Here is a 25,971-nt window from a genome sequence, read left to right as displayed (position 1 = left end):
AGGACCGGGGCCATGGCCTCGGACCCCGGGGGGCGGGCCTCTCACTCGGTATACTCTGGCTTCTCTTCAGAACGAACAAATCTTTCGCCTTTTACTAAAGATTTCCGTGGAGAGGAGCGAAACTGAGTTTTGCAGCAATTTTTGCATGCTCCAGCCTGCTGGGGCTTCCAATGCTTGGGTTGAAAAATAGAGTGTGCTTGGGTTCTTGAGCGGCGGCTCTAACTTCTGCGGGCTGGTCGGTGGCTGCTGGCCTTATCTGCATATCCTGAACAGGGCCCGCCCCCTTCCCTTCAGCAGGGAATTGGCTGGTCCGCGCGGCTTCCAGCTGCCACCTGGAAGCCAAAGGAGCCTGCTGCCACATAGCTCATCTTGCCCTTTGGGGGCTGTGATGTTCACTTCTTTAGCGGTGCCTCTTCTGGGGCGCTCTCCTTGAGCTCGCCCAGGACCGGGGCCATGGCCTCGGACCCCGGGGGGCGGGCCTCTCACTCGGTATACTCTGGCTTCTCTTCAGAACGAACAAATCTTTCGCCTTTTACTAAAGATTTCCGTGGAGAGGAGCGAAACTGAGTTTTGCAGCAATTTTTGCATGCTCCAGCCTGCTGGGGCTTCCAATGCTTGGGTTGAAAAATAGAGTGTGCTTGGGTTCTTGAGCGGCGGCTCTAACTTCTGCGGGCTGGTCGGTGGCTGCTGGCCTTATCTGCATATCCTGAACAGGGCCCGCCCCCTTCCCTTCAGCAGGGAATTGGCTGGTCCGCGCGGCTTCCAGCTGCCACCTGGAAGCCAAAGGAGCCTGCTGCCACATAGCTCATCTTGCCCTTTGGGGGCTGTGATGTTCACTTCTTTAGCGGTGCCTCTTCTGGGGCGCTCTCCTTGAGCTCGCCCAGGACCGGGGCCATGGCCTCGGACCCCGGGGGGCGGGCCTCTCACTCGGTATACTCTGGCTTCTCTTCAGAACGAACAAATCTTTCGCCTTTTACTAAAGATTTCCGTGGAGAGGAGCGAAACTGAGTTTTGCAGCAATTTTTGCATGCTCCAGCCTGCTGGGGCTTCCAATGCTTGGGTTGAAAAATAGAGTGTGCTTGGGTTCTTGAGCGGCGGCTCTAACTTCTGCGGGCTGGTCGGTGGCTGCTGGCCTTATCTGCATATCCTGAACAGGGCCCGCCCCCTTCCCTTCAGCAGGGAATTGGCTGGTCCGCGCGGCTTCCAGCTGCCACCTGGAAGCCAAAGGAGCCTGCTGCCACATAGCTCATCTTGCCCTTTGGGGGCTGTGATGTTCACTTCTTTAGCGGTGCCTCTTCTGGGGCGCTCTCCTTGAGCTCGCCCAGGACCGGGGCCATGGCCTCGGACCCCGGGGGGCGGGCCTCTCACTCGGTATACTCTGGCTTCTCTTCAGAACGAACAAATCTTTCGCCTTTTACTAAAGATTTCCGTGGAGAGGAGCGAAACTGAGTTTTGCAGCAATTTTTGCATGCTCCAGCCTGCTGGGGCTTCCAATGCTTGGGTTGAAAAATAGAGTGTGCTTGGGTTCTTGAGCGGCGGCTCTAACTTCTGCGGGCTGGTCGGTGGCTGCTGGCCTTATCTGCATATCCTGAACAGGGCCCGCCCCCTTCCCTTCAGCAGGGAATTGGCTGGTCCGCGCGGCTTCCAGCTGCCACCTGGAAGCCAAAGGAGCCTGCTGCCACATAGCTCATCTTGCCCTTTGGGGGCTGTGATGTTCACTTCTTTAGCGGTGCCTCTTCTGGGGCGCTCTCCTTGAGCTCGCCCAGGACCGGGGCCATGGCCTCGGACCCCGGGGGGCGGGCCTCTCACTCGGTATACTCTGGCTTCTCTTCAGAACGAACAAATCTTTCGCCTTTTACTAAAGATTTCCGTGGAGAGGAGCGAAACTGAGTTTTGCAGCAATTTTTGCATGCTCCAGCCTGCTGGGGCTTCCAATGCTTGGGTTGAAAAATAGAGTGTGCTTGGGTTCTTGAGCGGCGGCTCTAACTTCTGCGGGCTGGTCGGTGGCTGCTGGCCTTATCTGCATATCCTGAACAGGGCCCGCCCCCTTCCCTTCAGCAGGGAATTGGCTGGTCCGCGCGGCTTCCAGCTGCCACCTGGAAGCCAAAGGAGCCTGCTGCCACATAGCTCATCTTGCCCTTTGGGGGCTGTGATGTTCACTTCTTTAGCGGTGCCTCTTCTGGGGCGCTCTCCTTGAGCTCGCCCAGGACCGGGGCCATGGCCTCGGACCCCGGGGGGCGGGCCTCTCACTCGGTATACTCTGGCTTCTCTTCAGAACGAACAAATCTTTCGCCTTTTACTAAAGATTTCCGTGGAGAGGAGCGAAACTGAGTTTTGCAGCAATTTTTGCATGCTCCAGCCTGCTGGGGCTTCCAATGCTTGGGTTGAAAAATAGAGTGTGCTTGGGTTCTTGAGCGGCGGCTCTAACTTCTGCGGGCTGGTCGGTGGCTGCTGGCCTTATCTGCATATCCTGAACAGGGCCCGCCCCCTTCCCTTCAGCAGGGAATTGGCTGGTCCGCGCGGCTTCCAGCTGCCACCTGGAAGCCAAAGGAGCCTGCTGCCACATAGCTCATCTTGCCCTTTGGGGGCTGTGATGTTCACTTCTTTAGCGGTGCCTCTTCTGGGGCGCTCTCCTTGAGCTCGCCAGGACCAGGGCCATGGCCTCGGACCCCGGGGGGCGGGCCTCTCACTCGGTATACTCTGGCTTCTCTTCAGAACGAACAAATCTTTCGCCTTTTACTAAAGATTTCCGTGGAGAGGAGCGAAACTGAGTTTTGCAGCAATTTTTGCATGCTCCAGCCTGCTGGGGCTTCCAATGCTTGGGTTGAAAAATAGAGTGTGCTTGGGTTCTTGAGCGGCGGCTCTAACTTCTGCGGGCTGGTCGGTGGCTGCTGGCCTTATCTGCATATCCTGAACAGGGCCCGCCCCCTTCCCTTCAGCAGGGAATTGGCTGGTCCGCGCGGCTTCCAGCTGCCACCTGGAAGCCAAAGGAGCCTGCTGCCACATAGCTCATCTTGCCCTTTGGGGGCTGTGATGTTCACTTCTTTAGCGGTGCCTCTTCTGGGGCGCTCTCCTTGAGCTCGCCCAGGACCGGGGCCATGGCCTCGGACCCCGGGGGGCGGGCCTCTCACTCGGTATACTCTGGCTTCTCTTCAGAACGAACAAATCTTTCGCCTTTTACTAAAGATTTCCGTGGAGAGGAGCGAAACTGAGTTTTGCAGCAATTTTTGCATGCTCCAGCCTGCTGGGGCTTCCAATGCTTGGGTTGAAAAATAGAGTGTGCTTGGGTTCTTGAGCGGCGGCTCTAACTTCTGCGGGCTGGTCGGTGGCTGCTGGCCTTATCTGCATATCCTGAACAGGGCCCGCCCCCTTCCCTTCAGCAGGGAATTGGCTGGTCCGCGCGGCTTCCAGCTGCCACCTGGAAGCCAAAGGAGCCTGCTGCCACATAGCTCATCTTGCCCTTTGGGGGCTGTGATGTTCACTTCTTTAGCGGTGCCTCTTCTGGGGCGCTCTCCTTGAGCTCGCCCAGGACCGGGGCCATGGCCTCGGACCCCGGGGGGCGGGCCTTTCACTCGGTATACTCTGGCTTCTCTTCAGAACGAACAAATCTTTCGCCTTTTACTAAAGATTTCCGTGGAGAGGAGCGAAACTGAGTTTTGCAGCAATTTTTGCATGCTCCAGCCTGCTGGGGCTTCCAATGCTTGGGTTGAAAAATAGAGTGTGCTTGGGTTCTTGAGCGGCGGCTCTAACTTCTGCGGGCTGGTCGGTGGCTGCTGGCCTTATCTGCATATCCTGAACAGGGCCCGCCCCCTTCCCTTCAGCAGGGAATTGGCTGGTCCGCGCGGCTTCCAGCTGCCACCTGGAAGCCAAAGGAGCCTGCTGCCACATAGCTCATCTTGCCCTTTGGGGGCTGTGATGTTCACTTCTTTAGCGGTGCCTCTTCTGGGGCGCTCTCCTTGAGCTCGCCCAGGACCAGGGGCCATGGCCTCGGACCCCGGGGGGCGGGCCTCTCACTCGGTATACTCTGGCTTCTCTTCAGAACGAACAAATCTTTCGCCTTTTACTAAAGATTTCCGTGGAGAGGAGCGAAACTGAGTTTTGCAGCAATTTTTGCATGCTCCAGCCTGCTGGGGCTTCCAATGCTTGGGTTGAAAAATAGAGTGTGCTTGGGTTCTTGAGCGGCGGCTCTAACTTCTGCGGGCTGGTCGGTGGCTGCTGGCCTTATCTGCATATCCTGAACAGGGCCCGCCCCCTTCCCTTCAGCAGGGAATTGGCTGGTCCGCGCGGCTTCCAGCTGCCACCTGGAAGCCAAAGGAGCCTGCTGCCACATAGCTCATCTTGCCCTTTGGGGGCTGTGATGTTCACTTCTTTAGCGGTGCCTCTTCTGGGGCGCTCTCCTTGAGCTCGCCCAGGACCGGGGCCATGGCCTCGGACCCCGGGGGGCGGGCCTTTCACTCGGTATACTCTGGCTTCTCTTCAGAACGAACAAATCTTTCGCCTTTTACTAAAGATTTCCGTGGAGAGGAGCGAAACTGAGTTTTGCAGCAATTTTTGCATGCTCCAGCCTGCTGGGGCTTCCAATGCTTGGGTTGAAAAATAGAGTGTGCTTGGGTTCTTGAGCGGCGGCTCTAACTTCTGCGGGCTGGTCGGTGGCTGCTGGCCTTATCTGCATATCCTGAACAGGGCCCGCCCCCTTCCCTTCAGCAGGGAATTGGCTGGTCCGCGCGGCTTCCAGCTGCCACCTGGAAGCCAAAGGAGCCTGCTGCCACATAGCTCATCTTGCCCTTTGGGGGCTGTGATGTTCACTTCTTTAGCGGTGCCTCTTCTGGGGCGCTCTCCTTGAGCTCGCCCAGGACCGGGGCCATGGCCTCGGACCCCGGGGGGCGGGCCTCTCACTCGGTATACTCTGGCTTCTCTTCAGAACGAACAAATCTTTCGCCTTTTACTAAAGATTTCCGTGGAGAGGAGCGAAACTGAGTTTTGCAGCAATTTTTGCATGCTCCAGCCTGCTGGGCTTCCAATGCTTGGGTTGAAAAATAGAGTGTGCTTGGGTTCTTGAGCGGCGGCTCTAACTTCTGCGGGCTGGTCGGTGGCTGCTGGCCTTATCTGCATATCCTGAACAGGGCCCGCCCCCTTCCCTTCAGCAGGGAATTGGCTGGTCCGCGCGGCTTCCAGCTGCCACCTGGAAGCCAAAGGAGCCTGCTGCTACATAGCTCATCTTGCCCTTTGGGGGCTGTGATGTTCACTTCTTTAGCGGTGCCTCTTCTGGGGCGCTCTCCTTGAGCTCGCCCAGGACCGGGGCCATGGCCTCGGACCCCGGGGGGCGGGCCTCTCACTCGGTATACTCTGGCTTCTCTTCAGAACGAACAAATCTTTCGCCTTTTACTAAAGATTTCCGTGGAGAGGAGCGAAACTGAGTTTTGCAGCAATTTTTGCATGCTCCAGCCTGCTGGGGCTTCCAATGCTTGGGTTGAAAAATAGAGTGTGCTTGGGTTCTTGAGCGGCGGCTCTAACTTCTGCGGGCTGGTCGGTGGCTGCTGGCCTTATCTGCATATCCTGAACAGGGCCCGCCCCCTTCCCTTCAGCAGGGAATTGGCTGGTCCGCGCGGCTTCCAGCTGCCACCTGGAAGCCAAAGGAGCCTGCTGCCACATAGCTCATCTTGCCCTTTGGGGGCTGTGATGTTCACTTCTTTAGCGGTGCCTCTTCTGGGGCGCTCTCCTTGAGCTCGCCCAGGACCGGGGCCATGGCCTCGGACCCCGGGGGGCGGGCCTCTCACTCGGTATACTCTGGCTTCTCTTCAGAACGAACAAATCTTTCGCCTTTTACTAAAGATTTCCGTGGAGAGGAGCGAAACTGAGTTTTGCAGCAATTTTTTGCATGCTCCAGCCTGCTGGGGCTTCCAATGCTTGGGTTGAAAAATAGAGTGTGCTTGGGTTCTTGAGCGGCGGCTCTAACTTCTGCGGGCTGGTCGGTGGCTGCTGGCCTTATCTGCATATCCTGAACAGGGCCCGCCCCCTTCCCTTCAGCAGGGAATTGGCTGGTCCGCGCGGCTTCCAGCTGCCACCTGGAAGCCAAAGGAGCCTGCTGCCACATAGCTCATCTTGCCCTTTGGGGGCTGTGATGTTCACTTCTTTAGCGGTGCCTCTTCTGGGGCGCTCTCCTTGAGCTCGCCCAGGACCGGGGCCATGGCCTCGGACCCCGGGGGGCGGGCCTCTCACTCGGTATACTCTGGCTTCTCTTCAGAACGAACAAATCTTTCGCCTTTTACTAAAGATTTCCGTGGAGAGGAGCGAAACTGAGTTTTGCAGCAATTTTTGCATGCTCCAGCCTGCTGGGGCTTCCAATGCTTGGGTTGAAAAATAGAGTGTGCTTGGGTTCTTGAGCGGCGGCTCTAACTTCTGCGGGCTGGTCGGTGGCTGCTGGCCTTATCTGCATATCCTGAACAGGGCCCGCCCCCTTCCCTTCAGCAGGGAATTGGCTGGTCCGCGCGGCTTCCAGCTGCCACCTGGAAGCCAAAGGAGCCTGCTGCCACATAGCTCATCTTGCCCTTTGGGGGCTGTGATGTTCACTTCTTTAGCGGTGCCTCTTCTGGGGCGCTCTCCTTGAGCTCGCCCAGGACCGGGGCCATGGCCTCGGACCCCGGGGGGCGGGCCTCTCACTCGGTATACTCTGGCTTCTCTTCAGAACGAACAAATCTTTCGCCTTTTACTAAAGATTTCCGTGGAGAGGAGCGAAACTGAGTTTTGCAGCAATTTTTGCATGCTCCAGCCTGCTGGGGCTTCCAATGCTTGGGTTGAAAAATAGAGTGTGCTTGGGTTCTTGAGCGGCGGCTCTAACTTCTGCGGGCTGGTCGGTGGCTGCTGGCCTTATCTGCATATCCTGAACAGGGCCCGCCCCCTTCCCTTCAGCAGGGAATTGGCTGGTCCGCGCGGCTTCCAGCTGCCACCTGGAAGCCAAAGGAGCCTGCTGCCACATAGCTCATCTTGCCCTTTGGGGGCTGTGATGTTCACTTCTTTAGCGGTGCCTCTTCTGGGGCGCTCTCCTTGAGCTCGCCCAGGACCGGGGCCATGGCCTCGGACCCCGGGGGGCGGGCCTCTCACTCGGTATACTCTGGCTTCTCTTCAGAACGAACAAATCTTTCGCCTTTTACTAAAGATTTCCGTGGAGAGGAGCGAAACTGAGTTTTGCAGCAATTTTTGCATGCTCCAGCCTGCTGGGGCTTCCAATGCTTGGGTTGAAAAATAGAGTGTGCTTGGGTTCTTGAGCGGCGGCTCTAACTTCTGCGGGCTGGTCGGTGGCTGCTGGCCTTATCTGCATATCCTGAACAGGGCCCGCCCCCTTCCCTTCAGCAGGGAATTGGCTGGTCCGCGCGGCTTCCAGCTGCCACCTGGAAGCCAAAGGAGCCTGCTGCCACATAGCTCATCTTGCCCTTTGGGGGCTGTGATGTTCACTTCTTTAGCGGTGCCTCTTCTGGGGCGCTCTCCTTGAGCTCGCCCAGGACCGGGGCCATGGCCTCGGACCCCGGGGGGCGGGCCTCTCACTCGGTATACTCTGGCTTCTCTTCAGAACGAACAAATCTTTCGCCTTTTACTAAAGATTTCCGTGGAGAGGAGCGAAACTGAGTTTTGCAGCAATTTTTGCATGCTCCAGCCTGCTGGGGCTTCCAATGCTTGGGTTGAAAAATAGAGTGTGCTTGGGTTCTTGAGCGGCGGCTCTAACTTCTGCGGGCTGGTCGGTGGCTGCTGGCCTTATCTGCATATCCTGAACAGGGCCCGCCCCCTTCCCTTCAGCAGGGAATTGGCTGGTCCGCGCGGCTTCCAGCTGCCACCTGGAAGCCAAAGGAGCCTGCTGCCACATAGCTCATCTTGCCCTTTGGGGGCTGTGATGTTCACTTCTTTAGCGGTGCCTCTTCTGGGGCGCTCTCCTTGAGCTCGCCCAGGACCGGGGCCATGGCCTCGGACCCCGGGGGGCGGGCCTCTCACTCGGTATACTCTGGCTTCTCTTCAGAACGAACAAATCTTTCGCCTTTTACTAAAGATTTCCGTGGAGAGGAGCGAAACTGAGTTTTGCAGCAATTTTTGCATGCTCCAGCCTGCTGGGGCTTCCAATGCTTGGGTTGAAAAATAGAGTGTGCTTGGGTTCTTGAGCGGCGGCTCTAACTTCTGCGGGCTGGTCGGTGGCTGCTGGCCTTATCTGCATATCCTGAACAGGGCCCGCCCCCTTCCCTTCAGCAGGGAATTGGCTGGTCCGCGCGGCTTCCAGCTGCCACCTGGAAGCCAAAGGAGCCTGCTGCCACATAGCTCATCTTGCCCTTTGGGGGCTGTGATGTTCACTTCTTTAGCGGTGCCTCTTCTGGGGCGCTCTCCTTGAGCTCGCCCAGGACCGGGGCCATGGCCTCGGACCCCGGGGGGCAGGCCTCTCACTCGGTATACTCTGGCTTCTCTTCAGAACGAACAAATCTTTCGCCTTTTACTAAAGATTTCCGTGGAGAGGAGCGAAACTGAGTTTTGCAGCAATTTTTGCATGCTCCAGCCTGCTGGGGCTTCCAATGCTTGGGTTGAAAAATAGAGTGTGCTTGGGTTCTTGAGCGGCGGCTCTAACTTCTGCGGGCTGGTCGGTGGCTGCTGGCCTTATCTGCATATCCTGAACAGGGCCCGCCCCCTTCCCTTCAGCAGGGAATTGGCTGGTCCGCGCGGCTTCCAGCTGCCACCTGGAAGCCAAAGGAGCCTGCTGCCACATAGCTCATCTTGCCCTTTGGGGGCTGTGATGTTCACTTCTTTAGCGGTGCCTCTTCTGGGGCGCTCTCCTTGAGCTCGCCCAGGACCGGGGCCATGGCCTCGGACCCCGGGGGGCGGGCCTCTCACTCGGTATACTCTGGCTTCTCTTCAGAACGAACAAATCTTTCGCCTTTTACTAAAGATTTCCGTGGAGAGGAGCGAAACTGAGTTTTGCAGCAATTTTTGCATGCTCCAGCCTGCTGGGGCTTCCAATGCTTGGGTTGAAAAATAGAGTGTGCTTGGGTTCTTGAGCGGCGGCTCTAACTTCTGCGGGCTGGTCGGTGGCTGCTGGCCTTATCTGCATATCCTGAACAGGGCCCGCCCCCTTCCCTTCAGCAGGGAATTGGCTGGTCCGCGCGGCTTCCAGCTGCCACCTGGAAGCCAAAGGAGCCTGCTGCCACATAGCTCATCTTGCCCTTTGGGGGCTGTGATGTTCACTTCTTTAGCGGTGCCTCTTCTGGGGCGCTCTCCTTGAGCTCGCCCAGGACCGGGGCCATGGCCTCGGACCCCGGGGGGCGGGCCTCTCACTCGGTATACTCTGGCTTCTCTTCAGAACGAACAAATCTTTCGCCTTTTACTAAAGATTTCCGTGGAGAGGAGCGAAACTGAGTTTTGCAGCAATTTTTGCATGCTCCAGCCTGCTGGGGCTTCCAATGCTTGGGTTGAAAAATAGAGTGTGCTTGGGTTCTTGAGCGGCGGCTCTAACTTCTGCGGGCTGGTCGGTGGCTGCTGGCCTTATCTGCATATCCTGAACAGGGCCCGCCCCCTTCCCTTCAGCAGGGAATTGGCTGGTCCGCGCGGCTTCCAGCTGCCACCTGGAAGCCAAAGGAGCCTGCTGCCACATAGCTCATCTTGCCCTTTGGGGGCTGTGATGTTCACTTCTTTAGCGGTGCCTCTTCTGGGGCGCTCTCCTTGAGCTCGCCCAGGACCGGGGCCATGGCCTCGGACCCCGGGGGGCGGGCCTCTCACTCGGTATACTCTGGCTTCTCTTCAGAACGAACAAATCTTTCGCCTTTTACTAAAGATTTCCGTGGAGAGGAGCGAAACTGAGTTTTGCAGCAATTTTTGCATGCTCCAGCCTGCTGGGGCTTCCAATGCTTGGGTTGAAAAATAGAGTGTGCTTGGGTTCTTGAGCGGCGGCTCTAACTTCTGCGGGCTGGTCGGTGGCTGCTGGCCTTATCTGCATATCCTGAACAGGGCCCGCCCCCTTCCCTTCAGCAGGGAATTGGCTGGTCCGCGCGGCTTCCAGCTGCCACCTGGAAGCCAAAGGAGCCTGCTGCCACATAGCTCATCTTGCCCTTTGGGGGCTGTGATGTTCACTTCTTTAGCGGTGCCTCTTCTGGGGCGCTCTCCTTGAGCTCGCCCAGGACCGGGGCCATGGCCTCGGACCCCGGGGGGCGGGCCTCTCACTCGGTATACTCTGGCTTCTCTTCAGAACGAACAAATCTTTCGCCTTTTACTAAAGATTTCCGTGGAGAGGAGCGAAACTGAGTTTTGCAGCAATTTTTGCATGCTCCAGCCTGCTGGGGCTTCCAATGCTTGGGTTGAAAAATAGAGTGTGCTTGGGTTCTTGAGCGGCGGCTCTAACTTCTGCGGGCTGGTCGGTGGCTGCTGGCCTTATCTGCATATCCTGAACAGGGCCCGCCCCCTTCCCTTCAGCAGGGAATTGGCTGGTCCGCGCGGCTTCCAGCTGCCACCTGGAAGCCAAAGGAGCCTGCTGCCACATAGCTCATCTTGCCCTTTGGGGGCTGTGATGTTCACTTCTTTAGCGGTGCCTCTTCTGGGGCGCTCTCCTTGAGCTCGCCCAGGACCGGGGCCATGGCCTCGGACCCCGGGGGGCGGGCCTCTCACTCGGTATACTCTGGCTTCTCTTCAGAACGAACAAATCTTTCGCCTTTTACTAAAGATTTCCGTGGAGAGGAGCGAAACTGAGTTTTGCAGCAATTTTTGCATGCTCCAGCCTGCTGGGGCTTCCAATGCTTGGGTTGAAAAATAGAGTGTGCTTGGGTTCTTGAGCGGCGGCTCTAACTTCTGCGGGCTGGTCGGTGGCTGCTGGCCTTATCTGCATATCCTGAACAGGGCCCGCCCCCTTCCCTTCAGCAGGGAATTGGCTGGTCCGCGCGGCTTCCAGCTGCCACCTGGAAGCCAAAGGAGCCTGCTGCCACATAGCTCATCTTGCCCTTTGGGGGCTGTGATGTTCACTTCTTTAGCGGTGCCTCTTCTGGGGCGCTCTCCTTGAGCTCGCCCAGGACCGGGGCCATGGCCTCGGACCCCGGGGGCGGGCCTCTCACTCGGTATACTCTGGCTTCTCTTCAGAACGAACAAATCTTTCGCCTTTTACTAAAGATTTCCGTGGAGAGGAGCGAAACTGAGTTTTGCAGCAATTTTTGCATGCTCCAGCCTGCTGGGGCTTCCAATGCTTGGGTTGAAAAATAGAGTGTGCTTGGGTTCTTGAGCGGCGGCTCTAACTTCTGCGGGCTGGTCGGTGGCTGCTGGCCTTATCTGCATATCCTGAACAGGGCCCGCCCCCTTCCCTTCAGCAGGGAATTGGCTGGTCCGCGCGGCTTCCAGCTGCCACCTGGAAGCCAAAGGAGCCTGCTGCCACATAGCTCATCTTGCCCTTTGGGGGCTGTGATGTTCACTTCTTTAGCAGTGCCTCTTCTGGGGCGCTCTCCTTGAGCTCGCCCAGGACCGGGGCCATGGCCTCGGACCCCGGGGGCGGACCTCTCACTCGGTATACTCTGGCTTCTCTTCAGAATGAACAAATCTTTCGTCTTTTACTAAAGATTTCCGTGGAGAGGAGCGAAACTGAGTTTTGCAGCAATTTTTGCATGCTCCAGCCTGCTGGGGCTTCCAATGCTTGGGTTGAAAAATAGAGTGTGCTTGGGTTCTTAAGGGGCGGCTCTAACTTCTGCGGGCTGGTCGTTGGCTGCTGGCCTTATCTGCATATCCTGAACAGGGCCCGCCCCCTTCCCTTCAGCAGGGAATTGGCTGGTCCGCGCGGCTTCCAGCTGCCACCTGGAAGCCAAAGGAGCCTGCTGCCACATAGCTCATCTTGCCCTTTGGGGGCTGTGATGTTCACTTCTTTAGCGGTGCCTCTTCTGGGGCGCTCTCCTTGAGCTCGCCCAGGACCGGGGCCATGGCCTCGGACCCCGGGGGCGGGCCTCTCACTCGGTATACTCTGGCTTCTCTTCAGAACGAACAAATCTTTCGCCTTTTACTAAAGATTTCCGTGGAGAGGAGCGAAACTGAGTTTTGCAGCAATTTTTGCATGCTCCAGCCTGCTGGGGCTTCCAATGCTTGGGTTGAAAAATAGAGTGTGCTTGGGTTCTTGAGCGGCGGCTCTAACTTCTGCGGGCTGGTCGGTGGCTGCTGGCCTTATCTGCATATCCTGAACAGGGCCCGCCCCCTTCCCTTCAGCAGGGAATTGGCTGGTCCGCGCGGCTTCCAGCTGCCACCTGGAAGCCAAAGGAGCCTGCTGCCACATAGCTCATCTTGCCCTTTGGGGGCTGTGATGTTCACTTCTTTAGCGGTGCCTCTTCTGGGGCGCTCTCCTTGAGCTCGCCCAGGACCGGGGCCATGGCCTCGGACCCCGGGGGGCGGGCCTCTCACTCGGTATACTCTGGCTTCTCTTCAGAACGAACAAATCTTTCGCCTTTTACTAAAGATTTCCGTGGAGAGGAGCGAAACTGAGTTTTGCAGCAATTTTTGCATGCTCCAGCCTGCTGGGGCTTCCAATGCTTGGGTTGAAAAATAGAGTGTGCTTGGGTTCTTGAGCGGCGGCTCTAACTTCTGCGGGCTGGTCGGTGGCTGCTGGCCTTATCTGCATATCCTGAACAGGGCCCGCCCCCTTCCCTTCAGCAGGGAATTGGCTGGTCCGCGCGGCTTCCAGCTGCTACCTGGAAGCCAAAGGAGCCTGCTGCCACATAGCTCATCTTGCCCTTTGGGGGCTGTGATGTTCACTTCTTTAGCGGTGCCTCTTCTGGGGCGCTCTCCTTGAGCTCCCCAGGACCGGGGCCATGGCCTCGGACCCCGGGGGCGGGCCTCTCACTCGGTATACTCTGGCTTCTCTTCAGAACGAACAAATCTTTCGCCTTTTACTAAAGATTTCCGTGGAGAGGAGCGAAACTGAGTTTTGCAGCAATTTTTGCATGCTCCAGCCTGCTGGGGCTTCCAATGCTTGGGTTGAAAAATAGAGTGTGCTTGGGTTCTTGAGCGGCGGCTCTAACTTCTGCGGGCTGGTCGGTGGCTGCTGGCCTTATCTGCATATCCTGAACAGGGCCCGCCCCCTTCCCTTCAGCAGGGAATTGGCTGGTCCGCGCGGCTTCCAGCTGCCACCTGGAAGCCAAAGGAGCCTGCTGCCACATAGCTCATCTTGCCCTTTGGGGGCTGTGATGTTCACTTCTTTAGCGGTGCCTCTTCTGGGGCGCTCTCCTTGAGCTCGCCCAGGACCGGGGCCATGGCCTCAGACCCCGGGGGCGGGCCTCTCACTCGGTATACTCTGGCTTCTCTTCAGAACGAACAAATCTTTCGCCTTTTACTAAAGATTTCCGTGGAGAGGAGCGAAACTGAGTTTTGCAGCAATTTTTGCATGCTCCAGCCTGCTGGGGCTTCCAATGCTTGGGTTGAAAAATAGAGTGTGCTTGGGTTCTTGAGCGGCGGCTCTAACTTCTGCGGGCCGGTCGGTGGCTGCTGGCCTTATCTGCATATCCTGAACAGGGCCCGCCCCCTTCCCTTCAGCAGGGAATTGGCTGGTCCGCGCGGCTTCCAGCTGCCACCTGGAAGCCAAAGGAGCCTGCTGCCACATAGCTCATCTTGCCCTTTGGGGGCTGTGATGTTCACTTCTTTAGCGGTGCCTCTTCTGGGGCGCTCTCCTTGAGCTCGCCCAGGACCGGGGCCATGGCCTCGGACCCCGGGGGCGGGCCTCTCACTCGGTATACTCTGGCTTCTCTTCAGAACGAACAAATCTTTCGCCTTTTACTAAAGATTTCCGTGGAGAGGAGCGAAACTGAGTTTTGCAGCAATTTTTGCATGCTCCAGCCTGCTGGGGCTTCCAATGCTTGGGTTGAAAAATAGAGTGTGCTTGGGTTCTTGAGCGGCGGCTCTAACTTCTGCGGGCTGGTCGGTGGCTGCTGGCCTTATCTGCATATCCTGAACAGGGCCCGCCCCCTTCCCTTCAGCAGGGAATTGGCTGGTCCGCGCGGCTTCCAGCTGCCACCTGGAAGCCAAAGGAGCCTGCTGCCACATAGCTCATCTTGCCCTTTGGGGGCTGTGATGTTCACTTCTTTAGCGGTGCCTCTTCTGGGGCGCTCTCCTTGAGCTCGCCCAGGACCGGGGCCATGGCCTCGGACCCCGGGGGCGGGCCTCTCACTCGGTATACTCTGGCTTCTCTTCAGAACGAACAAATCTTTCGCCTTTTACTAAAGATTTCCGTGGAGAGGAGCGAAACTGAGTTTTGCAGCAATTTTTGCATGCTCCAGCCTGCTGGGGCTTCCAATGCTTGGGTTGAAAAATAGAGTGTGCTTGGGTTCTTGAGCGGCGGCTCTAACTTCTGCGGGCTGGTCGGTGGCTGCTGGCCTTATCTGCATATCCTGAACAGGGCCCGCCCCCTTCCCTTCAGCAGGGAATTGGCTGGTCCGCGCGGCTTCCAGCTGCCACCTGGAAGCCAAAGGAGCCTGCTGCCACATAGCTCATCTTGCCCTTTGGGGGCTGTGATGTTCACTTCTTTAGCGGTGCCTCTTCTGGGGCGCTCTCCTTGAGCTCGCCCAGGACCGGGGCCATGGCCTCGGACCCCGGGGGCGGGCTTCTCACTCGGTATACTCTGGCTTCTCTTCAGAATGAATAAATCTTTCGCCTTTTACTAAAGATTTCCGTGGAGAGGAGCGAAACTGAGTTTTGCAGCAATTTTTGCATGCTCCAGCCTGCTGGGGCTTCCAATGCTTGGGTTGAAAAATAGAGTGTGCTTGGGTTCTTGAGCGGCGGCTCTAACTTCTGCGGGCTGGTCGGTGGCTGCTGGCCTTATCTGCATATCCTGAACAGGGCCCGCCCCCTTCCCTTCAGCAGGGAATTGGCTGGTCCGCGCGGCTTCCAGCTGCCACCTGGAAGCCAAAGGAGCCTGCTGCCACATAGCTCATCTTGCCCTTTGGGGGCTGTGATGTTCACTTCTTTAGCGGTGCCTCTTCTGGGGCGCTCTCCTTGAGCTCGCCCAGGACCGGGGCCATGGCCTCGGACCCCGGGGGCGGGCCTCTCACTCGGTATACTCTGGCTTCTCTTCAGAACGAACAAATCTTTCGCCTTTTACTAAAGATTTCCGTGGAGAGGAGCGAAACTGAGTTTTGCAGCAATTTTTGCATGCTCCAGCCTGCTGGGGCTTCCAATGCTTGGGTTGAAAAATAGAGTGTGCTTGGGTTCTTGAGCGGCGGCTCTAACTTCTGCGGGCTGGTCGGTGGCTGCTGGCCTTATCTGCATATCCTGAACAGGGCCCGCCCCCTTCCCTTCAGCAGGGAATTGGCTGGTCCGCGCGGCTTCCAGCTGCCACCTGGAAGCCAAAGGAGCCTGCTGCCACATAGCTCATCTTGCCCTTTGGGGGCTGTGATGTTCACTTCTTTAGCGGTGCCTCTTCTGGGGCGCTCTCCTTGAGCTCGCCCAGGACCGGGGCCATGGCCTCGGACCCCGGGGGGCGGGCCTCTCACTCGGTATACTCTGGCTTCTCTTCAGAACGAACAAATCTTTCGCCTTTTACTAAAGATTTCCGTGGAGAGGAGCGAAACTGAGTTTTGCAGCAATTTTTGCATGCTCCAGCCTGCTGGGGCTTCCAATGCTTGGGTTGAAAAATAGAGTGTGCTTGGGTTCTTGAGCGGCAGCTCTAACTTCTGCGGGCTGGTCGGTGGCTGCTGGCCTTATCTGCATATCCCTTCAGCAGGTAATTGGCTGGTCCGCGCGGCTTCCAGCTGCCACCTGGAAGCCAAAGGAGCCTGCTGCCACATAGCTCATCTTGCCCTTTGGGGGCTGTGATGTTCACTTCTTTAGCGGTGCCTCTTCTGGGGCGCTCTCCTTGAGCTCGCCCAGGACCGGGGCCATGGCCTCGGACCCCGGGGGCGGGCCTCTCACTCGGTATACTCTGGCTTCTCTTCAGAACGAACAAATCTTTCGCCTTTTACTAAAGATTTCCGTGGAGAGGAGCGAAACTGAGTTTTGCAGCAATTTTTGCATGCTCCAGCCTGCTGGGGCTTCCAATGCTTGGGTTGAAAAATAGAGTGTGCTTGGGTTCTTGAGCGGCGGCTCTAACTTCTGCAGGCTGGTCGGTGGCTGCTGGCCTTATCTGCATATCCTGAACAGGGCCCGCCCCCTTCCCTTCAGCAGGGAATTGGCTGGTCCGCGCGGCTTCCAGCTGCCACCTGGAAGCCAAAGGAGCCTGCTGCCACATAGCTCATCTTGCCCTTTGGGGGCTGTGATGTTCACTTCTTTAGCGGTGCCTCTTCTGGGGCGCTCTCCTTGAGCTCGCCCAGGACCGGGGCCATGGCCTCGGACCCTGGGGGCGGGCCTCTCACTCGGTATACTCTGGCTTCTCTTCAGAACGAACAAATCTTTCACCCTGGGAGAACGACCTTCGGGATCATGGTATCTCTCCTGCCAGGTAAGTATGAGTTACTTACCGACTGCTAGGCCAGCGCCCCTCCCCCGCAGCCCTGCCGCATCTGGAAGCCGCCATCCATTCGCCCCCTCCCCTTTCGTGTTATGCTAATGCCCTTGCTGCACTGCATCTTGGAAATGCCTAGCCGGGAACATTTGTATGCAGGCAGCGGGGTGTCGGGGAGAGGAATGGAGCGCAGCCCGTGCTACGGCCGCCTATGCATGCGGTGTGCCCGGCATTGCACCACACAATTGGACCTCTGTTGGCCAAGGGCCAATGCCTCCCCAATGCGGCAGGGCTGTGGGGGAGGGGCGCTGGCCTAGCAGTCGGTAAGTAACTCATACTTACCTGGCAGGGGAGATACCATGATCCCGAAGGTTGTTTTCCCAGGGTGAGGCTCATCCATTGCACGCCGGATGTGCTGACTCCTGCGATTTCCCCAAATGCGGGAAACTCGACTGCATAATTTGTGGTAGTGGGGGACTGCGTTCGCGCTTTCCCCTGATTTTCGCTGGTTGAAAGACAGTGCTCATTCCTTGCTTCCTCCCTCTCACTTGCTAGTTTCTTGCTCGATGCTGCCCTGTGCAGTGCACTCAGATGGTTAGACTATCGGAACCTGCTGCTGCTGCCACAGTGTTAGCAAAGCATTCCAGGTGGCCTTTGTCTCCCTCTAGTGGATGAGCGACAGTCCACTGATTCAGTCACACCGTTGGAACTTTAGAGTTCCCCACTACCACAAATTATGCAGTCGAGTTTCCCGCATTTGGGGAAATCGCAGGGGTCAGCACACCCGGAGTGCAATGGATGAGCCTCACCCTGGGAGAACAACCTTCAGGATCATGGTATCTCCCCTGCCAGGTAAGTATGAGTTACTTACCGACTGCTAGGCCAGCGCCCCTCCCCCGCAGCCCTGCCGCATCTGGAAGCCGCCATCCATTCGCCCCCTCCCCTTTCGTGTTATGCTAATGCCCTTGCTGCACTGCATCTTGGAAATGCCTAGCCGGGAACATTTGTATGCAGGCAGCGGGGTGTCGGGGAGAGGAATGGAGCGCAGCCCGTGCTACGGCCGCCTATGCATGCGGTGTGCCCGGCATTGCACCACACAATTGGACCTCTGTTGGCCAAGGGCCAATGCCTCCCCAATGCGGCAGGGCTGTGGGGGAGGGGCGCTGGCCTAGCAGTCGGTAAGTAACTCATACTTACCTGGCAGGGGAGATACCATGATCCCGAAGGTCGTTCTCCCAGGGTGAGGCTCATCCATTGCACGCCGGATGTGCTGACCCCTGCGATTAACCCAAATGCGTGAAACTCAACTGCATAATTTGTAGTAGTGGGGGACTGCGTTCGCGCTTTCCTCTGATTTTCGCTGGTTGAAAAACAGTGCTCATTCCTTGCTTCCTTCCTCTCACTTGCTAGTTTGTTGCTCGATGCTGCCTTGTGCAGGGCACTCAGATGGTCACCTTCACAAAGGTCATAGCTCCGGTCACTGCCGCCCTGCGCCTTCAAGGCATATTCATAGTCCCGTACCTGGGCGACTGGCTTCTGAAGGCTCATTCAAAGGAGGTTCTTACCACGCAGGTGCAGACCGTCGTAGCTCTACTAGACAAGCTGGGGTGGCTGGTAAACTGGCTTAAGTCAGTAATGGTGCCATCAACATGAGTTCAGTTCCGGGGACTTATTCTAGACTCTCTCAACATGACGGTCTCTCTACCCTCTCCTCGCAAAAGGAATATTGCTCGGGCAGCACATCATTTGTCTTCTACACGGAAGGTCACCATCAGGACGGCTATGAAGGTCCTTGGATTGATGTCCGCTACCCTAGATGCAGTTCCTTGGGCCCTATGGCATATGCGCCCTCTACAGAACGAGATCTTGAGAGTCTGGAATCACAGTCCTTCAGGTTTACAGAAGCCAATCCAGTTAACCATCAGCACCCGGCAAACCTTGCCCTGGTGGACCCATCTGCAAGATGGGAAGTCCTCGGTCCAGCCCGTCTGGACCCTGTTGACTACAGATGCCTCCCTCACAGGCTGGGGAGCCCATCTGGGGGAGACCCTGGTTCAAGGTACATGGAAGCAGCGGGAGAGGACGCACTCATCCAACTGGCGAGAGCTTACTGCAGTTCATCGAGCCCTTCTGGCATTTGCACCACTTCTACGGGGGAAAGCGGTCAAAGTAAGATCAGACAATCTGACGACAGTCCACTATATCAACAAGCAGGGAGGAACCAGGTCCCCCTCGCTCATGCAAGTCACCAACCTGATCTTCTCCTGGGCAGAACGAAACCTCTCCCAGCTGGCCGTGGTACATCCTAGCGGATCAACTCAGCAGAGGCTGGCCGACCGCAGGCGAATGGTCCGTGAATCAGGACATCTTCCACTACCTGACCAGGAGGTGGGGTCTCCCCGAGGTGGATCTGATGGCCACCCAACACAATACCAAAGTAGAAAGATTTTGCTCCCTGTATCGGAAAGACAACCCTTTGGCTGTGGATGCCCTGTCAATACCATGGAGGTTCGAACTGGCATACGTGTTCCCTTCCATCCCGATGATACCGAAGGTATTGGTGAAACTCAGGCAGGACCAGACTTCGGCAATAGTGATCATGCCGTTCTGGCCAAAAAGGGCATGGTTCACCGACCTTATCCTTATGAGTCGGGGGAACTACTGGAGGCTTCCACCAGTCAGGAACCTGGTGTCACTGAACAGTCGGCCTTGCCTGGGCCTAGACAAATTCAACCTCACTGCCTGGAGGTTAACCGCGCCATACGCGCAGACAGAGGATTGTCCCAGGGAGTGCTAAGTACCTTAGCCCACTCAAGAGCAGAGGCAACTAATCAGAGCTACCAGAGGATCGCCCGGATATTCCGAGATTGGTGTACAGGCAGCCACCGCGATCCAGACAGAGATGCAGTCCTAGAGTTCTTACAGAACAGCCTGGAGAGAGGACTAGCACCTGCCACCCTCAAGGTTCAAGTGTCAGCTCTATCTGCTCTCCTGGAGACACGGTTATCACAAGATCCTCTTGTCAAACAGTTCCTTAGGGGGGCTGCCAGGCTCCGCCCCCAGGTACGGCCCCCTGTCCCCAGGTGGGACCTGGCCGCGGTTCTACAAGGGCTTTGTGCGCCCCCCTTCGAACCATTATCTGAAGTGGACTGGAAGTACCTGTCATTTAAAGTGACGTTTCTGTTGGCAATAACCTCCGCCAAGAGGGTTGGCGAATTGCAGGCTCTAGCAGCCTCCGAACCTTTCATAACTTTCTTCCCTGACAGAGTACAGCTAAGGTTCGTCCCAGGATTCTTGCCAAAGGTACCCACACTTCAGAACACCAATCAAGTGATCACCCTACCGGGTTTCTTTCCCTCCCCTGCCACTGAGCAGGAGGAGAAGCTACACACACTGGATCTGGTAAGAGCACTACGTATCTACCTGGATCGTACAGCACCGTTCCGAAGATCAGAGAATCTTCTGGTTAATGTGTTTGGCCACAATAGAGGCGCTAAAGCATCAAAGGTAACCCTGTCTAGATGGATCAGAGAAGCTATCAGCTGTTCCCTATGGGCTCAGAATCTTCCTGTTCCAGATTTCCTATGAGCCCATGTCACCCGATCAGTAGCGACATCATGGACAGAGACACGGTTCCTCTCTCTAGAGCAGATATGTGCTGCAGCCTCTTGGAGTTCACAGCTGACTTTTGCCAAACACTACAGATTGGACTGGCGTACGGCCGATGCTACAGCATTTGGGCACTCCGTCTTGGCATCAGCCTGCCAGGAGGTCCCGCCCTAGGGGAGACAATACTTGCTAAATCCCCAGTTGTGCTGCTGTTGGGCGTAGGGGGAAAGAAAGATTATGAATGATAACGAGTGATTATGAAGATAATCTTGTTTCCCTAAGTCCTAACAGCGGCACAATGTGGGGTATTTCTGCCCCTGTGTGCTGGTAGGACAGGCGGATATTTAATTAGCCAATAAGATGCGTGGCAGGCCCTATAAGAGGGCACAAGAACCTCCCCTCTGCGTGTAAATACAAAAGTACCTCCATAATATTTATATACAGCTTTTAGACATAAGATATGATTCCCAGGGTGGGAAATCTTGTGCCGCTGTTAGGACTTAGGGAAACAAGATTATCTTCATAATCACTCGTTCCCTGTCGTCCTCAACAGCGGCACAATGTGGGGATATAGCAAGCAGGTCCCCAGGATGGGTGGGATTAACTCATAACCGAACTTAAAACGGTATGGGCAAAAGCAGTGGAACCTGCCACTTGGTCCTTCAGGCGATAATGCCGGATGAAGGTAGATTCCGACGCCCAGGAGGCCGCTGCACAGATTTGATCCACCGTCAAGGCACTCTTCTCTGCCTGAGAGGTAGACACTGCCCTGGTTGAGTGGGCATGAAGAAATGCTGGAGCCGACAAACCTTGGGTGGTATAGGCGATTTTAATAGTCTCGGTCACCCACCGGGATATTGTGGCTTTAGCGGCTTTGGCGCCCTTGTTTCTCCCCGTGTAGCTGACCAACAAGTTTTCAGTTCGCCTAAAAGGGCGAGTGCGCTGTAAGTAAATCTGTAGGCATCTGACCACGTCCAGTTTATGCCATCTCTCTTCTTCAGCAGAAGAAGGGAAAGGAAAAAATACCGGAAGGGAGATTATCTGGTTTCTGTTTACAGCGGATGGAACCTTGGGACGAAAACCCGGGAGGAACCTAAGCTGCACATGGTCAGAGAAAAAGGTGGTATATGGCTCCTCAGCGGACAAGGCTTGTAGTTCACCAACCCGTTTGGCAGTTGTTACTGCCAATAGTAGCGCCATCTTGCCGGTTAATGACTTGAGGGAGCTTTCCTCCAAAGGTTCAAATGGATGAACACATAAAGCGTTTAGGACCGGAATAAGGTCCCATTGGTGGACAGGGGTGTTTACCACCGGTCTCAGCCTAGTTGCCCCTTTAATAAAGGTGCTCACTAAGGAATCTTGAGACAAACGCCTCCCCAGATAGGCGGACAGGGCCGCAACGTGTACTTTGAGTGTGGCCACAGCGAGACCTCTGTCTAGTCCGTCTTGAAGGAAGTCCAGGATCGCCTCCGTAGGGGGATCGGTGGAGTCCACTTGATGCTGCAGACACCAGGCATTAAAGATGTTACTTATTCGACGGTAGTTCTTGTTAGTCGAATCTGCTCTGGCGCTGGATAGGGTCTTCAAGACGGCTTGTGACAGTCCTCTATTTCTCAATAGGGACTGGTCAACCTCCAGGCTGTCAGGTTGAGTCTCCTCAGATCCTGGCATCTCAGCTCTCCTTGGGTTACCAGGTCTGGGAGTGGGGGAAGCCTCCAATATATGCCCTGACTCATTTGTATGAGCTGAGCAAACCAAGCCTTTTTTTGGCCAGAACGGGATTATGGCTATTCCCGAGGCTTGGTCCTGTCTTATTTTTATCAATACCTTTGGTATGATTGGAATTGGAGGGAAAATGTAAAACAGCCTGAACCTCCAAGGGATGGACAGGGCATCCACTGCCAAAGGATTGTCCTCCTGGTACAGGGAGCAGAAGGTCCCTACCTTGGCGTTGAGTCGGGTAGCCATAAGATCGACCTCCGGGAGACCCCATCTCTGGACGATCTGTTGAAATACGTCTGGATTGAGAGACCATTCTCCTGATACGGTAATACCCCGACTCAGCTGATCCGCTACTATGTTCAGGGAGCCCTTTATGTGAACAGCGGACAACTGGACCAGATTCTTCTCTGCCCAGGTGAATATGAGATTCGTCTCTCTCAGCAAGGTTGGTGACCTGGTGCCCCCTTGTTTGTTTATATAAACAACCACCGTCGTATTGTCTGACCGGATCTTGACTGACTTGCCTTTCAATTCCGGGGCAAAGTGTACTAGGGCCAGGTACACTGCTCTGAGTTCCTTGAGATTGGATGACCCCAGCTCCGGACATCTCCATCGTCCTTGTACAGTTTTGTCTTGACAATGGGCTCCCCATCCCCACTGGGATGCATCTGTTGTCAACAGGGTCCACACTGTCGGGACCGTGGACCTTCCGTCTTTCAGGTGTATCCACCATCTGAGGGAAAGACGGGTAGCGGGAGAAAGGCAGATCTTCTTGTGCAGTCCCCGTGGAGACCTGTTCCAGGTTCTCAACACTTCCATCTGTAGGGGACGCAAATGCCATAAAGCCCAAGGGACCGCCCTGGCCGAGGATGACATTAGGCCCAGAACTCTCATGGCGGTGCGGATAGTTACCTGCCGAGTGCGCAATAGGAATCGTGCACTGGCTTGGATCCTTTCCTTTCTTGGACGGGAGAGGAAGATCTGCATCGCTTCTGAATCCACTAAAAAACCGAGGAATTTCCTTCGGGTGGATGGAACGACTTCGGACTTCTCCCAATTGATAATCCATCCTAATTCTTGTAGGAAGTTGATGGCAAGATTGAGCTGCTGGAGGAGGGCAGCAGGAGACTGAGCTTTCAATAGCCAGTCGTCTAGATAAGGGACGATGAAAAGACCCTGAAGTCTGAGGGTCGCAGCGACCGGAGCGATCACCTTGGTGAATACCAGTGGGGCGGATGTGATGCCGAAAGGCAGAGCTGTGAACTGATAGTGCTCCCTGTGGCCTGCCATAGAAACGGTAATCCTGAGGAACTTCCTGTGGGAAGGAGCAATAGGGACATGTAGATAAGCGTCCTTCAAGTCGAGGGTAACCATCACCTCTCCTGGTTGAAGAAAAACAGCTACGGAATCCACGGTCTCCATACGAAATGACCTCTTCCTGATAAACTGGTTGAGGTACCTCAGGTCTATTATCATTCTCCAGCCCCCGGTGGCTTTGGGGACCAGAAAGACGGGGGAGTAAACTCCCAGGCCGTGATCTGAGGTTGGTACCTTCTCCAGGGCGCCCTTGGTAACATAATCGGCGACCGAGGCTTCCAGACTGGACTGCTGAGAAGGTGGAAGGATTCGGGTGATGACGAACCGATCTGGAGGAGGAAGGTGAAAATCGATGTGATACCCGTGCTGTATAATCTTCAACACCCAAGGGTCTTGAATGTGGGTGGACCATGCTTTGAAAAAGGAGGCGAGACGTCCTCCCACAGGAAGAGGGGCCACAGGGAGCTGCCCCACGTCAAAACTCAGGCTTCCTCTTGGCATCCTCCTTGGGAGCGCCACGTCCGGCACCCCTAGGGCGGTATCTAGAACGCCGCTGCTGAGCCGGGCATCTATAATTAGAGGAAGAACCTCTGCCTCTAGAGGGAGCACGTCTGCCCCTGGATGCTTGAGGTAGGGACCTTCCCCTACCTTCAGCTAAACCCTCCATAATGGCATCCAAACTTTGGCCAAACACTCTTCCCGGTTCAAAGGGGAGAGCGCAGAGAGCTGCCTTAGATGCAAAATCTGCACGCCAAGGCTTTAGCCACAGGGGTCTACGGGCAGCGGTGGATAACGCCATAGATTTGGCGGAGATCTTCAATTGATGGCGGGAAGCTTCCGCCAGATAATCTGCGGCCCTATGAACTCTCTTCATAGAGGACAGAATTTCGTCTCTATCCACGCCCGCATCTATATCCCGCTCCAAGGCGGCTAAACGGTTGCGCAGAAAGTCGCCAACCGTGGAGGAGGCTATGGCCACAGAGGCTTGTGCAGAGGAAGCGGAGTAGATCTTCTTTAGAGCAGAGTCCGCCCTGCGATCCAGAGGGTCTTGAAGATTGGAACCATCTTCTAGGGGCACCAGGGTTCTGCGGGACAGCTTAGCAACTGCCAAATCCACCTTCGGGGGAGGCCCCCAGGAATCCCACTGGGCAGTGTCAACAGGAAACAAGGTCTTGAAAATCCTGGAGAGAGTGTGTCCCTTCTCTGGCTGTTTCCACTGCTGTGCCATAAGGTCGGACAGCGTGGCGTCCGCATGGAAGGCAATATGTCCCCCAGAGGCAGACGTGGAGGCTTCCCCGTCAACATCTCGGCCCACTGTAGACCGGATGGACTTCAGCAGCCTGCCTGTTTGTTCATAGTGGAACACAGGTCTGCCGGAAATTACTGAGTCGTCCTCAGAAGAATCATCCTCTGCCACCCGCAACAGTTCCAAAGGTGGCAGGGAGGAGGAACGGTGCTCAGGGCATGGTCTTTTGGTAAGCTGAGACAAGGTGGCATGAATTCCTTTGAGGGAATCGTCCTGCAAAACAAAAGGAGAAAACAAGCAAGGGAAAACCTATTTACCCAAGCGATGCCCAAACTCACCATCTCCTTGACCCAGGCCATCATATCTCTGGGAGAGGGCTCCTCAGGTGGAGGACCTCTACACCCGCGACAACGGGCCCATTCATAGCCTAAAAATAATAGGCAAGTTATAGGACCACACTACATGAAAGGGACCAACCCCTTAAGCCGCTACCTACCATCAGGGAGCGGTGTGTCGCAATTAAAACAGGAAAGGTGTTTCCTCTTGGCAGAGGATTTCCTCCTACCATCCCCAGGAGGGGTAGTAGAGGATGACATATCCTGCAATAAAGAGATAATAGACCATGCAAACTGTCACCATGCATCATACATTGCACCTTTTTTTTTTTTTTTTTTTTTTAAAAAAAGGGGTAGATCTTACCAGGTTCAGAAGACCGGATGAGTAAAGGTGACAGACAATAACCAGACTCGGGTTAACAACGCAAAACGCAATGCCAGTGAGACCAATAAGCAGACTCACAATAGCACAGCCTTCCAGATGCAGCAGGAAGGTACAAGTGACACAGCCGGCCTGACCTTTAACCTGGCCGGCCGGAAATGGGAGGAGCTAAACGCTCCCATCCACTACCCCAAACAGGGGTTAATAAGGCTACTGTCTCCCCTCCCCAGCAATCCCCAAGCCAGGGGAACACTCACCCTCTCCTCCGCTGGGGCTCCGAACACTGGAGTGGAGCCTGAAGTGTAGTGAACGATAGTTCAGCTGGCCCGCTGGCCGGCATGCTAACCCGCGCCGCGAACTTCCGGTCAAAACCGGAAGTGCGCGCAAGCAAAGTGCGGCCGCCGCGAATGCAGCCATACAGAGCGAGTTCCAGCTGCCGCACGAACCCGCCGTAACCACGCAGTGGCGTGGTGCGGCTCTGAGGATCAGCGCTCAACAGAGCTGAAAGGGTAGGGAGGAGAGGGGGGTGAGCGGGGGAGGAGAAGGAGGATTCAGGGGAAAAAGCCAACGCAGGCTAACCAGCACCCTCTCCATAGGAAAGAGGGTGCTTGACAAAAACATCAAGCTCAACAGCTGAGCCCTGTAAGAGGACACAAGTCCTCACACCTGTCCTCTGTCCACACAGGACAGAAAAAAACACGCAGAGGGGAGGTTCTTGTGCCCTCTTATAGGGCCTGCCACGCATCTTATTGGCTAATTAAATATCCGCCTGTCCTACCAGCACACAGGGGCAGAAATACCCCACATTGTGCAGCTGTTGAGGACGACAGGGAATCTGTTTTCCCTTAGCCCAAACAGCAGCACAAGGCTCCCTCCCTAAGTGCTATTGTACAATATGTGATGTATATGTGTGTGTCACCTTTATGAATTGCTTTGTAGATCA

The 25,971-nt window shown here is 56.0% G+C and overlaps 40 non-coding genes across 40 annotated transcripts; 39 read left to right on the top strand and 1 right to left on the bottom strand.

The window, feature by feature from the left end:
• Positions 1-50: 50 nt before the first annotated feature.
• Positions 51-166, top strand: LOC142190817 (U5 spliceosomal RNA). The gene has a single exon (XR_012714469.1). It is a non-coding gene; the product is annotated as a U5 spliceosomal RNA (small nuclear RNA).
• A 325-nt stretch (positions 167-491) lies between these two features.
• On the top strand, positions 492-607 carry LOC142190816 (U5 spliceosomal RNA). Its single transcript, XR_012714468.1, has one exon. It is a non-coding gene; the product is annotated as a U5 spliceosomal RNA (small nuclear RNA).
• A 325-nt stretch (positions 608-932) lies between these two features.
• LOC142190813 (U5 spliceosomal RNA) lies at positions 933-1,048 on the top strand. The gene has a single exon (XR_012714466.1). It is a non-coding gene; the product is annotated as a U5 spliceosomal RNA (small nuclear RNA).
• Positions 1,049-1,373: 325 nt separating this feature from the next.
• Positions 1,374-1,489, top strand: LOC142190812 (U5 spliceosomal RNA). Its single transcript, XR_012714465.1, has one exon. It is a non-coding gene; the product is annotated as a U5 spliceosomal RNA (small nuclear RNA).
• A 325-nt stretch (positions 1,490-1,814) lies between these two features.
• LOC142190811 (U5 spliceosomal RNA) lies at positions 1,815-1,930 on the top strand. The gene has a single exon (XR_012714464.1). It is a non-coding gene; the product is annotated as a U5 spliceosomal RNA (small nuclear RNA).
• A 325-nt stretch (positions 1,931-2,255) lies between these two features.
• Positions 2,256-2,371, top strand: LOC142190810 (U5 spliceosomal RNA). The gene has a single exon (XR_012714463.1). It is a non-coding gene; the product is annotated as a U5 spliceosomal RNA (small nuclear RNA).
• Positions 2,372-2,695: 324 nt separating this feature from the next.
• On the top strand, positions 2,696-2,811 carry LOC142190809 (U5 spliceosomal RNA). Its single transcript, XR_012714462.1, has one exon. It is a non-coding gene; the product is annotated as a U5 spliceosomal RNA (small nuclear RNA).
• A 325-nt stretch (positions 2,812-3,136) lies between these two features.
• On the top strand, positions 3,137-3,252 carry LOC142190808 (U5 spliceosomal RNA). Its single transcript, XR_012714461.1, has one exon. It is a non-coding gene; the product is annotated as a U5 spliceosomal RNA (small nuclear RNA).
• A 325-nt stretch (positions 3,253-3,577) lies between these two features.
• LOC142190807 (U5 spliceosomal RNA) lies at positions 3,578-3,693 on the top strand. The gene has a single exon (XR_012714460.1). It is a non-coding gene; the product is annotated as a U5 spliceosomal RNA (small nuclear RNA).
• A 326-nt stretch (positions 3,694-4,019) lies between these two features.
• LOC142190806 (U5 spliceosomal RNA) lies at positions 4,020-4,135 on the top strand. Its single transcript, XR_012714459.1, has one exon. It is a non-coding gene; the product is annotated as a U5 spliceosomal RNA (small nuclear RNA).
• A 325-nt stretch (positions 4,136-4,460) lies between these two features.
• LOC142190805 (U5 spliceosomal RNA) lies at positions 4,461-4,576 on the top strand. The gene has a single exon (XR_012714458.1). It is a non-coding gene; the product is annotated as a U5 spliceosomal RNA (small nuclear RNA).
• A 325-nt stretch (positions 4,577-4,901) lies between these two features.
• On the top strand, positions 4,902-5,017 carry LOC142190881 (U5 spliceosomal RNA). The gene has a single exon (XR_012714530.1). It is a non-coding gene; the product is annotated as a U5 spliceosomal RNA (small nuclear RNA).
• A 324-nt stretch (positions 5,018-5,341) lies between these two features.
• Positions 5,342-5,457, top strand: LOC142190804 (U5 spliceosomal RNA). The gene has a single exon (XR_012714457.1). It is a non-coding gene; the product is annotated as a U5 spliceosomal RNA (small nuclear RNA).
• Positions 5,458-5,782: 325 nt separating this feature from the next.
• LOC142190880 (U5 spliceosomal RNA) lies at positions 5,783-5,899 on the top strand. Its single transcript, XR_012714529.1, has one exon. It is a non-coding gene; the product is annotated as a U5 spliceosomal RNA (small nuclear RNA).
• Positions 5,900-6,224: 325 nt separating this feature from the next.
• Positions 6,225-6,340, top strand: LOC142190802 (U5 spliceosomal RNA). The gene has a single exon (XR_012714455.1). It is a non-coding gene; the product is annotated as a U5 spliceosomal RNA (small nuclear RNA).
• Positions 6,341-6,665: 325 nt separating this feature from the next.
• LOC142190801 (U5 spliceosomal RNA) lies at positions 6,666-6,781 on the top strand. The gene has a single exon (XR_012714454.1). It is a non-coding gene; the product is annotated as a U5 spliceosomal RNA (small nuclear RNA).
• Positions 6,782-7,106: 325 nt separating this feature from the next.
• On the top strand, positions 7,107-7,222 carry LOC142190800 (U5 spliceosomal RNA). Its single transcript, XR_012714453.1, has one exon. It is a non-coding gene; the product is annotated as a U5 spliceosomal RNA (small nuclear RNA).
• A 325-nt stretch (positions 7,223-7,547) lies between these two features.
• Positions 7,548-7,663, top strand: LOC142190799 (U5 spliceosomal RNA). Its single transcript, XR_012714452.1, has one exon. It is a non-coding gene; the product is annotated as a U5 spliceosomal RNA (small nuclear RNA).
• A 325-nt stretch (positions 7,664-7,988) lies between these two features.
• Positions 7,989-8,104, top strand: LOC142190798 (U5 spliceosomal RNA). Its single transcript, XR_012714451.1, has one exon. It is a non-coding gene; the product is annotated as a U5 spliceosomal RNA (small nuclear RNA).
• Positions 8,105-8,429: 325 nt separating this feature from the next.
• Positions 8,430-8,545, top strand: LOC142190797 (U5 spliceosomal RNA). The gene has a single exon (XR_012714450.1). It is a non-coding gene; the product is annotated as a U5 spliceosomal RNA (small nuclear RNA).
• A 325-nt stretch (positions 8,546-8,870) lies between these two features.
• LOC142190796 (U5 spliceosomal RNA) lies at positions 8,871-8,986 on the top strand. The gene has a single exon (XR_012714449.1). It is a non-coding gene; the product is annotated as a U5 spliceosomal RNA (small nuclear RNA).
• Positions 8,987-9,311: 325 nt separating this feature from the next.
• On the top strand, positions 9,312-9,427 carry LOC142190795 (U5 spliceosomal RNA). Its single transcript, XR_012714448.1, has one exon. It is a non-coding gene; the product is annotated as a U5 spliceosomal RNA (small nuclear RNA).
• A 325-nt stretch (positions 9,428-9,752) lies between these two features.
• LOC142190794 (U5 spliceosomal RNA) lies at positions 9,753-9,868 on the top strand. The gene has a single exon (XR_012714447.1). It is a non-coding gene; the product is annotated as a U5 spliceosomal RNA (small nuclear RNA).
• A 325-nt stretch (positions 9,869-10,193) lies between these two features.
• On the top strand, positions 10,194-10,309 carry LOC142190793 (U5 spliceosomal RNA). The gene has a single exon (XR_012714446.1). It is a non-coding gene; the product is annotated as a U5 spliceosomal RNA (small nuclear RNA).
• Positions 10,310-10,634: 325 nt separating this feature from the next.
• Positions 10,635-10,750, top strand: LOC142190791 (U5 spliceosomal RNA). Its single transcript, XR_012714444.1, has one exon. It is a non-coding gene; the product is annotated as a U5 spliceosomal RNA (small nuclear RNA).
• A 324-nt stretch (positions 10,751-11,074) lies between these two features.
• LOC142190790 (U5 spliceosomal RNA) lies at positions 11,075-11,190 on the top strand. The gene has a single exon (XR_012714443.1). It is a non-coding gene; the product is annotated as a U5 spliceosomal RNA (small nuclear RNA).
• Positions 11,191-11,514: 324 nt separating this feature from the next.
• LOC142190883 (U5 spliceosomal RNA) lies at positions 11,515-11,630 on the top strand. Its single transcript, XR_012714532.1, has one exon. It is a non-coding gene; the product is annotated as a U5 spliceosomal RNA (small nuclear RNA).
• Positions 11,631-11,954: 324 nt separating this feature from the next.
• On the top strand, positions 11,955-12,070 carry LOC142190789 (U5 spliceosomal RNA). The gene has a single exon (XR_012714442.1). It is a non-coding gene; the product is annotated as a U5 spliceosomal RNA (small nuclear RNA).
• A 325-nt stretch (positions 12,071-12,395) lies between these two features.
• LOC142190788 (U5 spliceosomal RNA) lies at positions 12,396-12,511 on the top strand. The gene has a single exon (XR_012714441.1). It is a non-coding gene; the product is annotated as a U5 spliceosomal RNA (small nuclear RNA).
• A 323-nt stretch (positions 12,512-12,834) lies between these two features.
• On the top strand, positions 12,835-12,950 carry LOC142190787 (U5 spliceosomal RNA). The gene has a single exon (XR_012714440.1). It is a non-coding gene; the product is annotated as a U5 spliceosomal RNA (small nuclear RNA).
• Positions 12,951-13,274: 324 nt separating this feature from the next.
• On the top strand, positions 13,275-13,390 carry LOC142190786 (U5 spliceosomal RNA). The gene has a single exon (XR_012714439.1). It is a non-coding gene; the product is annotated as a U5 spliceosomal RNA (small nuclear RNA).
• Positions 13,391-13,714: 324 nt separating this feature from the next.
• Positions 13,715-13,830, top strand: LOC142190785 (U5 spliceosomal RNA). Its single transcript, XR_012714438.1, has one exon. It is a non-coding gene; the product is annotated as a U5 spliceosomal RNA (small nuclear RNA).
• A 324-nt stretch (positions 13,831-14,154) lies between these two features.
• On the top strand, positions 14,155-14,270 carry LOC142190784 (U5 spliceosomal RNA). Its single transcript, XR_012714437.1, has one exon. It is a non-coding gene; the product is annotated as a U5 spliceosomal RNA (small nuclear RNA).
• A 324-nt stretch (positions 14,271-14,594) lies between these two features.
• Positions 14,595-14,710, top strand: LOC142190876 (U5 spliceosomal RNA). The gene has a single exon (XR_012714526.1). It is a non-coding gene; the product is annotated as a U5 spliceosomal RNA (small nuclear RNA).
• Positions 14,711-15,034: 324 nt separating this feature from the next.
• LOC142190782 (U5 spliceosomal RNA) lies at positions 15,035-15,150 on the top strand. The gene has a single exon (XR_012714436.1). It is a non-coding gene; the product is annotated as a U5 spliceosomal RNA (small nuclear RNA).
• A 325-nt stretch (positions 15,151-15,475) lies between these two features.
• Positions 15,476-15,591, top strand: LOC142190781 (U5 spliceosomal RNA). Its single transcript, XR_012714435.1, has one exon. It is a non-coding gene; the product is annotated as a U5 spliceosomal RNA (small nuclear RNA).
• Positions 15,592-15,893: 302 nt separating this feature from the next.
• Positions 15,894-16,009, top strand: LOC142190779 (U5 spliceosomal RNA). The gene has a single exon (XR_012714433.1). It is a non-coding gene; the product is annotated as a U5 spliceosomal RNA (small nuclear RNA).
• Positions 16,010-16,751: 742 nt separating this feature from the next.
• On the top strand, positions 16,752-16,915 carry LOC142190728 (U1 spliceosomal RNA). The gene has a single exon (XR_012714408.1). It is a non-coding gene; the product is annotated as a U1 spliceosomal RNA (small nuclear RNA).
• Positions 16,916-17,119: 204 nt separating this feature from the next.
• On the bottom strand, positions 17,120-17,277 carry LOC142190742 (U1 spliceosomal RNA). Its single transcript, XR_012714421.1, has one exon. It is a non-coding gene; the product is annotated as a U1 spliceosomal RNA (small nuclear RNA).
• A 329-nt stretch (positions 17,278-17,606) lies between these two features.
• On the top strand, positions 17,607-17,770 carry LOC142190741 (U1 spliceosomal RNA). Its single transcript, XR_012714420.1, has one exon. It is a non-coding gene; the product is annotated as a U1 spliceosomal RNA (small nuclear RNA).
• Positions 17,771-25,971: the final 8,201 nt, after the last annotated feature.

This window comes from Leptodactylus fuscus, chromosome 1 (genome assembly GCF_031893055.1).
Source record: "Leptodactylus fuscus isolate aLepFus1 chromosome 1, aLepFus1.hap2, whole genome shotgun sequence".
Lineage (NCBI taxonomy): Eukaryota > Metazoa > Chordata > Amphibia > Anura > Leptodactylidae > Leptodactylus > Leptodactylus fuscus.
This window is presented reverse-complemented; position numbering and strand designations above follow the sequence as displayed.